The sequence below is a fragment of the Bacillus rossius genome, chromosome 2 (assembly GCF_032445375.1).
Source record: "Bacillus rossius redtenbacheri isolate Brsri chromosome 2, Brsri_v3, whole genome shotgun sequence".
Classification (NCBI taxonomy): Eukaryota; Metazoa; Arthropoda; class Insecta; order Phasmatodea; family Bacillidae; genus Bacillus; species Bacillus rossius.
In genome coordinates, this window is record NC_086331.1 from 113,758,272 (window position 1) to 113,770,964 (window position 12,693).

At 33.6% G+C, this 12,693-nt stretch overlaps 1 long non-coding RNA gene across 5 annotated transcripts in view; it reads left to right on the plus strand.

Moving 5' to 3' along the window:
* Nucleotides 1–12,693, plus strand: part of LOC134529636 (uncharacterized) — a 40,903-nt gene that overhangs the window by 9,724 nt on the left and 18,486 nt on the right. For all 5 annotated transcript variants that reach the window (XR_010074644.1, XR_010074645.1, XR_010074646.1 and 2 more), the window contains exons 2-5: nt 8,254–8,495; nt 9,183–9,237; nt 9,919–9,957; nt 12,429–12,536. This is a non-coding gene — a long non-coding RNA (uncharacterized LOC134529636). The remainder of the gene's footprint in view (nt 1–8,253; nt 8,496–9,182; nt 9,238–9,918; nt 9,958–12,428; nt 12,537–12,693) is intronic.

Below are 12,693 nucleotides of genomic sequence, written 5' to 3' on the forward strand. Positions count from 1 at the left end.
CTCTTATTGTCTAGCCACATGGAAAACTAAGGAGTAGTTGAAAATGGCAAAAGATTTAATTAAGTAAAATGAGGTGATCATTGCAAATTGACTGAAATTATTGATTGTAAGATTTTTCTTACTTTCGTATTACATTAGCTTCTACAATCAGGAACCCAAGAGAAGGCATGCATCTTCAATATGGGTGTTGCGGCTGCATAAAGGTCACACTTCTTGGTTATGGCCTATATAAACAGTTCTGAAAATATTAGTTTCCAAAAAAACTTTATTGCTGGTTAATGTATATGGGTGTTTAACTATTCTAATCCTTTAAGGACTGTATATATTATCAATAAATCTTTATATTAATAATTTTATTTATTTCACCTTTTATGCTACAATTGGTACTTAATGTGAGGACAAGCATTTTGAAAATTTTCATCATAAGACCGTGGTTAAAACAAGCAGTCAAGCAAAAAACATTTATGTACACTTTTCTAAAATTATAATTTAAATCAAATTGATATAAGTTCTTCTGTAACCAGGTGTGTTAATAAAAGAGATTTATTTCCAAGTTCTGCACTAAACTCGTTTGTAACAAGCAAATAATAGTATATATGAAATTTACTTTAATATTTGCATTATAATATATTAGATTAGGTATGTTGAAAAATACTCTATAGTTTTCACATGTAAAAAAATTGTAGTTCACTTTTGTACAAAAAATACTTATTTGTATTTTTCGGAGAAGTGCTTTAACTACTGGATTTTTACATTTGGTATTTTTTATATTAAAAAAAATACTCTGTCAAGCTAATGATTTGCATGATTTTTAAATATTTTATACTAAGACACTATATTATTTTGACTGCATATTTTTCAAGTTCTTACATGGCACTTTTGAGACCATATTTTATCTTTACTTTCACCAACCATCATATCACTCAAAATACATTGTAAATGATGAGATAATGTAGCAAATAAAAAAATTAACAATTACAAATTTTACAATGGGAAAATTGAAAAATGTTTTAGAATAGAAACATTTTTTTAAATGTAGTTATTTAGCATTAGTCTAAAAGGCAGAAATACCAAAAAAGTTATGCATAATTTTGACATTGCATATTGTCAGTATACCAAAAGCCCAATATTTATTTTTTAAATTTTCAAACCAAATTTAGGCTGTGCTGTTAGTGTAAAGCTTTAAAAAAAATTGGATAAAATTTAAAAAAATTATTTATACATATAAATATATATTTGTAATGACTATTAACATTAATTAGAAGGAACACAAAAATTTAGCTTTCAAAAATGTTATCCATTTGTTTATTTTTCTGTCTGTCCCGGCATCAATTGAAAAAATTACTTAATGGATTTTGATTACTTTTTTTTTCCGTAATAAGTTCTTTGGTTAACATAAACACTGGGTTATATATAATTACAGAATTCTATCCTTAAGGAGGTGAAAAAAAGTTAAAATATGTTTTTAAAAATAATTAATCATATCTCTAAAGCTAATAAAGCATAATATATGATATTGGGTATCAATAATTTATCTTATCTCTAAAGCTAATTAAATATAAGATATGATATTGGGTATCAAAAATAAATATACCAAAATGACCAAATCCTTTTTTTTTTTTTTACCACTTTGTGAAGTTCTACCACGAAGGGGGTGAGTTTGGTTTTGAGGGAAAAAATTATGTACTTAAAAATCTACTACAAATACAGGTAGGAAACTAAGAATGAACCAAATGCATGTATGTAATGTATTGTATTTTTATCCATTTTTTTCAAAATTTTGTTCAATAAGGAGTGTAAAGAGGATAAGTTTTGTTTGATTTTTGAAAATAATATTTCCAAAAATAATGTAGCAGGATGTTAAATATTGGGTTAAAATATTAAACATAATATTTTTTTATTTATTTTTTGCCATTTTACGAGATTCCACCCCGAAAGGATGTAAAAGGAGTAAGTTTGGTCTTAAGCAGCAATAATCATTCCTTCAAATGTATTATAAATTGAGGTAAGAAACTATTCATCAACAGCATATTCATAAGAGTTATATATAGTTTTTTTTTGTTTTTTTTTTTTCATTTTTTTGAAATTCCATTATTAAGAGGGTGAAAAGTGGGTATGTTTTGTTTTACCATAAAAATAAATCATATCTCCGTAGCAATCATGTGTGGTTTAAGAGACTGAGAAAAATTAATTTACAATTAGTTACATAGTTTTAAGTTTGACCCTAAAGGTAGTGAAAAGGGGAAAGTTAGTGTTTATAGTATGTAATAAATAATATCTCCAAGCAAAACAAGCGGGACGGTAAAAAACTAAGCAAAAATAACCTACATAATGAAATTCAGAAGGTGGTTTTACCATTTTTCAATATTCAACTGCAACGGGGGTGAAAAGAGGATTTGTTTGATTTTAATACAAGGCTTATCAAGCAGGAGGTAAAGTATTTGGTAATATTTATAAACATTAAAATTATCACAGTCAGAAATTTTCCCACTAAATCAGTGGAAAGAGTGTAAATATGGTTTAATCATAAAAAATGTACTAATTAAATTAAACTGGATTTAAGATGGTGCCCACCTGCTTGTGGGTGGTGCCTACCTGCATGGATTGTGATTCTTGTAGGTGGTGCCCACCTGCTTGTGGGTGGTGCTTACCTGCATGGATTGTGATCCTTGTAGGTGGTGCCCACCTGCTTGTGGGTGGTGCCTACCTGCATGGATTGTGAACCTTGTAGGTGGTGCCCACCTGCTTGTGGGTGGTGTCTACCTGCATGGATTGTGATCCTTGTAGGTGGTGCCCACCAGCTTGTGGGTGGTGCCTACCTGCATGGATTGTGATCCTTGTAGGTGGTGCCCACCTGCTTGTGGGTGGTGCCTACCTGCATGGATTGTGTTCCTTGTAGGTGGTGCCCACCTGCTTGTGGGTGGTGCCTACCTGCATGGATTGTGATCCTTGTAGGTGGTGCCCACCTGCTTGTGGGTGGTGCCTACCTGCATGGATTGTGATCCTTGTAGGTGGTGCCCACCTGCTTGTGGGTGGTGCTTACCTGCATGGATTGTGATCCTTGTAGGTGGTGCCCACCAGCTTGTGGGTGGTGCCTACCTGCATGGATTGTGTTCCTTGTAGGTGGTGCCCACCTGCTTGTGGGTGGTGCCTACCTGCATGGATTGTGATCCTTGTAGGTGGTGCCCACCTGCTTGTGGGTGGTGCCTACCTGCATGGATTGTGATCCTTGTAGGTGGTGCCCACCTGCTTGTGGGTGGTGCCCACCTGCTTGTGGGTGGTGCCTACCTGCATGGATTGTGATCCTTGTAGGTGGTGCCCACCTGCTTGTGGGTGGTGCCTACCTGCATGGATTGTGAACCTTGTAGGTGGTGCCCACCTGCTTGTGGGTGGTGCCTACCTGCATGGATTGTGTTCCTTGTAGGTGGTGCCCACCTGCTTGTGGGTGGTGCCTACCTGCATGGATTGTGATCCTTGTAGGTGGTGCCCACCTGCTTGTGGGTGGTGCCTACCTGCATGGATTGTGTTCCTTGTAGGTGGTGCCCACCTGCTTGTGGGTGGTGCTTACCTGCATGGATTGTGATCCTTGTAGGTGGTGCCCACCAGCTTGTGGGTGGTGCCTACCTGCATGGATTGTGTTCCTTGTAGGTGGTGCCCACCTGCTTGTGGGTGGTGCCTACCTGCATGGATTGTGATCCTTGTAGGTGGTGCCCACCTGCTTGTGGGTGGTGCCTACCTGCATGGATTGTGATCCTTGTAGGTGGTGCCCACCTGCTTGTGGGTGGTGCCCACCTGCTTGTGGGTGGTGCCTACCTGCATGGATTGTGATCCTTGTAGGTGGTGCCCACCTGCTTGTGGGTGGTGCCTACCTGCATGGATTGTGAACCTTGTAGGTGGTGCCCACCTGCTTGTGGGTGGTGCCTACCTGCATGGATTGTGATCCTTGTAGGTGGTGCCCACCTGCTTGTGGGTGGTGCCCACCTGCTTGTGGGTGGTGCCTACCTGCATGGATTGTGATCCTTGTAGGTGGTGCCCACCTGCTTGTGGGTGGTGCCTACCTGCATGGATTGTGTTCCTTGCAGGTGGTGCCCACCTTCACGTAGTGCCAACATGCTTGAGGTGCCTGGCCATGTGCAGTGACTGCACCTCTTGTGTCTTTGTTTTTTTTGTACGTTTATACTGTACGACTCCCTTTAGTGGATTTTGGATAATAGTTATATTATACCAATGCTCAAGGTAGGTGGTACTCAGAGTTAATAATTAGATATTTGATTTCATTTCCTAAATTTAATATCAATACTCTATAAATTATTATTTTAATTTTACGAATATTGAATAAACAAAGATTTTATTTTTGCCAAGCTTTAATTAACTCAGTCGGAGTTTTTTCTCTCTGGGGTTGTACAAGTGGAGATAAAACAACTAAAAGAAGACATTAAACAAATGGTAATCATACGGGTATCAAACTACTACTCATCCTTACTAGTAATTCTCTGACTTCTTACTTACTATTTTATTATAAACAAAGGGCCCTTCACTAGTGCAATAATGATTATATTGGAGTAAGACTCCAGTTTAAATAATTATAAATAGTAAAAATTTACAGTTCTCCATATCTCAACCAACTGATCAACCTCATAGAAGTTCTTTTATATAACCAGTCCTTTGGTAGAGTGATCTCTATATTAATACCTGGAAACTTATACTGATGTAGGCAGTACACGAACACCAGATGGAACACTCCTGCAACATTTCATCGTCACGATGATGGCACAGTACTACCAGTAGTCGTCTGGTAGCTTCATCAATTCAACATCCATTCCGTATCTGGTTCCTGCACCATGCTTCACGTCGCTGTAGTATAAAATTTATCTTCAAGGATTTCGACAAATCCCAACTTCCCAAGCTATTTCAACAACTTACAATCCAGCAATTTTACAACTAGTCACATCTATAACTTCATAAAATAAAATTATAATTAAAATTTTAAATTATTTTATCTTCTCTACTTTTTACAATTTTTTTTAAACCAATAACCAAAGATAACAACAAAAACTAAACCACACGTTAAAACTCTTACATGACATTCCGTATAAAAGCTTAGAGAAAAAAAACATCTTCCCAAAACAAAAAATTTAGCATTTTCCTTGAATTTGAATCGTTCATTACTCCTTGCTATAAAGAGTAACTTTACCTTTATAATACCCACCATTAAAGTTCCTCAACTGTTGGTGGGCAAGTCACAAATATAAATTAAAAAAATAATAAATCATTAATCAAACTGTTTAACAAGTAGGGAGAGCTGTAACCTGGGTGGTTACAAGATTTAGGTCTATGTTTGTGATTTTAAGTTTATTACCTTCCTTGTGAATTGGGATAGCCTTGGCTATTTTTCATTTTTTTATTAAAAATGTGTTTTAACAGAGGTACAAGTAATAGCATCATTTAAAAATAAAAACTTGGAGGTAAAAGGAAATGGGATTGAATCAGAAATAGTATTTGATATTGTGATTAGGTGGCTATTATTGCATGAGACATAAACATTTGATAAATATTGTGCAAAAGAATTAGATATGGTTTTTGAGAGACAACCCTATTAATTTTTAGGATTAATCCACTGAAAACAATTATTAATTATTTTGTCTTAATAGTTGAAAGTGAAAACAATTAATTACTTTTGCTTTGTTTAAATTAAATAAGCAAGTATTTAATTATTGTTTCAGTCACCTTTTAGAATATGTTTTTGGGATAAAATATATGTACTAAGAGCATGTCAATTCAAATGTTAACGAAAATCTTGAAGATTGAATACATTTAACAATGTGAACGTTAGCTACAATTTTTATTTTAGGCACATATAGTAAAGCTGTAATATAGTATATGTTCAATTATATAATATTTTATTCTATGAATATTAAAATACTGGGCGCAGCTTCATATGTGCTACTCAATCGTACATACATATTTATTTCATGAAAGTTAATATGCCTGCAGAGAACACAGTGTTTTTGGCTGAATATTGGTACCCTTATTATTCTTTTCAAATTTTCAAAAGCATTTGCTTATATTCTTGGTGCCAAACATCAGTAGTATTATTACAATTTTTGAATTTTTTTCTGTGATAAATAAATTTATTTAGTGTTATCACATTGTGAAAATAATTATTTTACCAAATCTAGAACTACTTTAAAAGAGTATGTAATTTTAAAAAAAGATTGTTTTAATTTTATGAATAATAATTATAAGTTACTTTTAAAATATTCTCAATTTTTTTAATGTACTTAATAGTTTGCATTTCCATGCCTTTAAATTATTTATCAAGTAATTGTTCTGTATCACGTGTCCAGGTTAATGCCTTGATCCTGGTGGGATTATTCAATTGAACATCACTGGTAACTTAAAACATAAATACACAAATAACGTGACATCTTAAGGATTGAGAATCATTGTAAAACTTAAGATTAGAACTTTAAACTAACAGAAACACAATTGTAAAACTATTAAAATTGATAACCTTGTTGAATTAATGGCACTAAATTATTAAGTAAATTTGCAGTGTTTTAGCAAAACCTTCTTTTTTTCAAAACATTAAACAATGTGTGTAATTTCTTATGTGCAGTGTATCTTTTTTTTTAAATTGTATTTCTATGATATTGCCTTTCACCACCTGAACTAACATGTAACAAACTATACTGAGAGTTGAACTTGGCTTTAATTATTATAATTACAGTACATCATTTTCCAAACAATGATTCTACTTACTCTACAAGTCATCAAGCTGTGCTCTGTGTACAGCTAACTTTTTTTTCCATGACTCATCAAATACTGCATTTTATGTACAAACCTTAATTCCAATAATTCTCAAACTAGTGTTTGTTAATACAGAAAACATATAGTAGGCCTCAAAACATTGTAAGAACTAGTCTGTGAATATCACCAAGCATAAAACTTTTATGTTGAATTAGAGGGATGGGAAAGGAAATTTGGCTGCTCAGTCAACCTCCCCTCTACCCTGGTTTTCAACCCGTGACCTTGAACCCACCAGCATTGCATCAGCACAGAGACAACCACTATTTCTGGCACTATGCCTAGAGTTAGAACTAGCGATTTTCCACTAAACAATTGGAACATGTATGTATGACCATTTGAGTACTGTGTGCACACACAAGAAGTTTTTCTTCTTGTCATTGGTTGTGAGCCACATGAGAAGCCATTATTTTATGTTAGCGAGTCAATCAGGCTCCAGTATTAGCTGTGATTGGCATGCACATATTTATTGGAGTCAAAAAATGTACTACCAATAATGAAATGTAAATTATGCTAAAGGAACAATTGAAATATTTTAACTAAATATCACTACATACTTCTGCATGTATTAGTTATGTTTTTATTGATTTTCAAGCAAACAATAACATAAAAATGTAAAACTTGTGTACCTTAAATTTAAAGTTAAAAATCTAATTACTTAAAATTTTTACATACTTTGAGGATAAAGCTCTTAATTTATTAATTATGATAATATAATGAGTGTTTTGCACACATATGGCAAGCAAAAATTTTATTAGTTATGATTTGTTTCATTCTCCCTTGAAGTTTGTGTTGAGCTATGCCTATGACTTAACAGTTTGTTTACTGGAGATGGCAAACAAACAACTCAGAACAGGGACACGGGGAAAGGGATCAGCCATCAGGTTAGCCGGACTGTGATTCAAACCTTCGTACTATAGAATGCAAGTCGAGTGTTTTAGTACTATACCACCTCACTCCAAAGATTTTTTATATGATGTCTTGGATGTCTTTAGTTTGTTCCATGTTTGAATGCATGTAGCTGTAAAATTTACATTTTGTTTTATAATTGGTGTGTAGAAGCCTCACTTTCCTCTTTCCATTAAATGATTAGATAAAGCTTTATTCTCTAGCCAGAACACCTCATTGAAGTCCCAGAGAGAGTAAAGCATGCAATTGAGAAAATGTGAGCTTATATTTTTATTACTTTTGTTAAATAACAGTTTAAATGTTAAAATGTATTCACTATTTATTTCTCGATATTAACTTAGCTAAACAAATCAAAAAAAAGTTTGTGTGTGCGTACTATGAAATGGTTGTTTAGTCTTCTGTGCCCTTGCTCGTTCGTTCTGTGAAACATTTGAAGCACTTGTTTGTCGCAGGCAGTGGTTTTCCCTCTTGCCCTGCCCCTTCCTGTTTCCTTCCCCTTACTTCCTGCTGAGATAGCAGCCTGCATGTGCTCTGCAGCTCACCTATATAGCCGTGCCCGGCGACACACTCTGCTGCTGTGAGCCGTGGTGGTCGGGTGCGGTCATTCCCGGTGGGGCTCATCACGAGGCATCTTGCTTGTAGCACTATTGCAAGCTGCCTAGTGAAGGGCATAACCGAGGTCTGAACTTGTCGTCGCCCGTCTTTCCTGTCTCCCTCTTCGCATCACTCCTACAGCACAGTCGGATTTCACCTACTAGATGGTGTGCTTCTTTAATGCTGTAAGTTTGTTTTACTTATCTTCCGTTTGGCTTTTACCCAGCAAGCGTGGTATGACTTATAGATGTGTAAAAAAAAATTCACTTTCACTGAAATTACAGCAATTATTTTAAGTTATTTCTTGATTCATCATCACCATCATTTGCAGTATTCATGCTTTATAATTTTAAATAAATTTTCCAAGTGAATTTCATTACAATGAAGTTTTATTACATAAACAGTTAATGTAATCTAAATTAAAAAGTTAAGTAAAGCTTGAAATATTTTCTCTCTTGGCATCATAGATTGCGTTTAAAGTGAGGATTTTGGTTGCGGTATAAGGGAGTGTTTCATACACCCTAGTGACAGAGTCAATAATATTGCTGTGTCTGATGCTAGGGTGAACATAGTGAGCATTATTTTTAACTAACAAATTATATTCTTCTCTTTGCTATAGTTTGGTGTTTTTGGTTCCATTCTTTTATCTCTGATAAAAATAGATGTGATGGTGTTATTATTTAAACTTTTAAGGATGTTTGTGTAAAGTGAAAAACAATTCAGTAATGCGTTATAATTAAAACAAAACTAGAGATATATATATATTTTTTTTAATTTGTAAAAGTTATTTCATGTACTATTAATGAAAGTTATTTCTAATTGTATTTTACATCTCCTAGCATGCTGTGATTTTTTTTTCTTTTGTTTTGAAGGTGCCAAAGTGTATAATCTGAGGAGTAGCAGAGTTATTGCAGCCATGGAGACACTGTAAGAATTTTATTCATTGCAAACATTCATAACAGAATCCCACTTGAGCACATTATTGGTCAGAATTAAGTTAATTTTATAAATAGATATATCTGCCTAACATTTTTAACTATGTTATTGTCTGTTGATGAAGACGTATACACACTGGAGGATCTCAAAAGCTCATGAATATGGAGGCTTGTGTCAGAAACAATTGCTTTTCCCCATTAAAAAAAATTATCTAGTGTAAATTACAATCATAAAACCAGAAAAGCAGTCAGCTGTGTATACGTATCTTTTAATTCATTAAGATTTGAATTAAAATGACTAGCTTTTTCAGGAAAGGTTTTTTAATGTAATGTTTAGTTTCTATGTTTATTATATATTTTTATTTATGTGATCAATTTGAAAGGTTTGTTCAAGGTAATTAGCCATCCAAATTTATTTACTCATTATCATTTATACATGAAATAAAATTTTTTTATATACATATTAAATAAAGTTGATCAACTTTTCAGTAAAATCTATTTATCTCAAAACTTCACCCTCTGACTATTTGTACTTACTTTTTTTCTTACACATATTTTCAACATATCAATTCTTTGAAAAAATAATAGTTTTGAACTGGAAAAATTGAAATGGTACAGTAATTTGTAAGTAGTTCTATTCAGGGTCTTTTTAAAATAACTGTGTGTGTTGTAGGCTTGTGCAACTTGCAGAGCACCTACAAGATGCTAAAAGGTAAGTTTCCTGTTATCTTAAAGTTTAATGCCAATTGTGAGGTATAATAATTATTGGCATATTGACATTTAAAATGGGGGTTTTCATTGCTAAACATGAGTTTCTAAACATAAATGGCTGACAGGGCAACGCAAGTGAATAAAAAACCTCTGGACATAACCAAGATTTAAACTGACTTAGGAATCAACATACATACTAGCAGTCAAAGAGACATTGGAGAAATAAGAACAGCAACTACAACAAAACATAACAGCTGGGTGCATCCACAACAAACAAAATATTTAACCATAAAATCCTTAAGAGTAAATTAGTAAATACTATAAAAAAGTAAAACTCAACATCTAAAAATTAGGTAAAAGAAATGGGGGAAAAAATTCAAAACAGAAAAATGAAAAACAGTAACTTCGATATAAAGCAACTCCAGACAAACAGGATACCTACAATAATATATGTTTTCTCTTTTTATGTCCTGTATGTTCTGATTTGGGTTGTATTTTTGTTAATATATTTAGATTTCAGGGTATTAAATGTTTTTAAATTCATTGTCAATTTTGTACTTAGTTTATGTGTTTATACTGGTTCAGTTTTTTTGATGTCTGATTTTAGTGGGTATATTGAACCAGTTTCAAAAAGACCACTTGATGTCTGCTATGAGAATAAGATCATGGGTTGAATAAGTGACTGAAGGAAAGATGGAATAGTATAAGGGAACAGACATAGAAAATGAATGTCATAATCGTCACCAGATTCCTTCATCAGTACACAGGCAACCACATAAATTGACCACTGAATAAACCATAAAATCCTCACACTAAAATATGCAGGAAAATGTGTTACATAGACAAGGTACATGCAAATTGCATACATACTTATAAACATACCTAAACTTAGAGAAAATTGGTTCGCTAAACTAATGATGGTCAAGACTAGATGTGCTGAAATGCTATTTAATCCCTTTACTTTTGCATGTCTGTCACCAGAAAACTTAAGTTACGTGGCTTATTTTATTTCTTGTCCTTTATCAGCATAATAATTTATATATTAACCTCCCCAGAACTGAAACCTTCTACGTATGTTGCATATAAAGCAAGAATAATAACCATTGCTGTATCCAGTGGTGTAGGTAGCAAGGTCAGGTGGTACCCATTGCAGAAAATATTTTGTCCCCCCCCCCCCCCCCCCTAGAAATGAAGTTATTAAAAGAAAGTTAAAATAAGATTTGTATAGTTGAAAGTATTATTTTCTGGTTTATTTACTTAATATTTTAAGCATTGTAAGTATTAAAACTTTTTTTCCCTGATTTTTTTAAATTGTAAAATCACATCATCAAAATCCATTAATTTTGCTATTTTCTATTCAATTTACAAGATGGCTAATGGTAATTGCAGCATCATATGATCTACCATCATAAACTGGTTTGATCGTGGTTTGGCCACATTTTCTGTTGCACCATTGTGTTTTAAGTGCTGAACGAAGACCATTGGGAACTTTTTGAGTGAACCGACGCTTGAGGCAGTTCATGGAAAATGATCTCAGATCGACACTGCATGACCAGAATTTTCACGAACATGTTAATTTAATCAGACACATATATTAAAGCATTATTTACAAAATTTCAGATCATTCATAATACAGGTATTAAAGCTTCTACTTATTCTAATGTTACAACACTTCTCACATGAAATACTCTATTTTAAGTGTATTTTGTTTTCTGCCTTTATAAGGCTTTTTATTTTGTCATAATTATTTTTCCAAATTAAGTAGAGGCTTTTATTTTTAGTCAAAACCTAATAATATTTCAGACTGTTTTGATTTATATTAGCTGTTAAATAACAGTATTTGTTTTTAGTCGTTATTAAAATTCAACAGATGAGGCTGCAGCCGCATGTGCTGCCATCTTGTGTGAACAGCTTTAATCATTGGCTAGTCGTGTCACAATCAATTGTAACGACTGACTTGTATCATTCCAGCCCACCAATAGAAATGCACCTAACATTTCTTCGACACTGCTGCTACCTGTTGTCGCAGACTGGAAATTATGAACTGAAGTTCACCAGAGCGGTGATGGTGCAGTCCCAGTTTGTGTTGGTGCAATGTTTAAGAGGAATGATCCAAATATCATACTTGGGCTAAGATCATTGGATCGCCAATTGAAGAGCAGAATGGTGCAACTGGCCATAATTCAGAGAGCCAAGCTCGACTCATAGTGAACCTAAGATTACTCTTGATTAATTATAGTTTGGAAAATCTTCTCTCACATGATGCTAATGAAACACATAACATTAGTAAGGATGTTAAAGCTAAAGTCAGACTTGGTACAGAATTAGAAGGTTTATATTTTACTACAAACTCTAAAAACCTTAAAGAAGACCATTCTGCAGTTAGTGGTGAAAGTTATTAATTGAACAAGTTTTAAATAATGTTTTGAGCCCATTTTAATTTTTTATTTTGTTATTTTCTCACTCCCTCAGTGATGACATCGTGGTGGCCCGCATCACTGCACTGTCCATCCTGCGCTACTGGCTGTACCCAAGACAACTGTGTGGTCGTCAAGTCATTATTTGTATAAAACTATCAAGGTACACATGAAAATTTTTTTAAAATTTACCTTCTATTGTTAAAGAATTTAACTAAAGTGTTTGTACTTATTTCTTTTAAACTTTCATGTGGAAGTTGTAATTAGTTAGTCAAATAATTTAAAAGTGTTTATATATTCATTAAATCTGAGGTTACGTA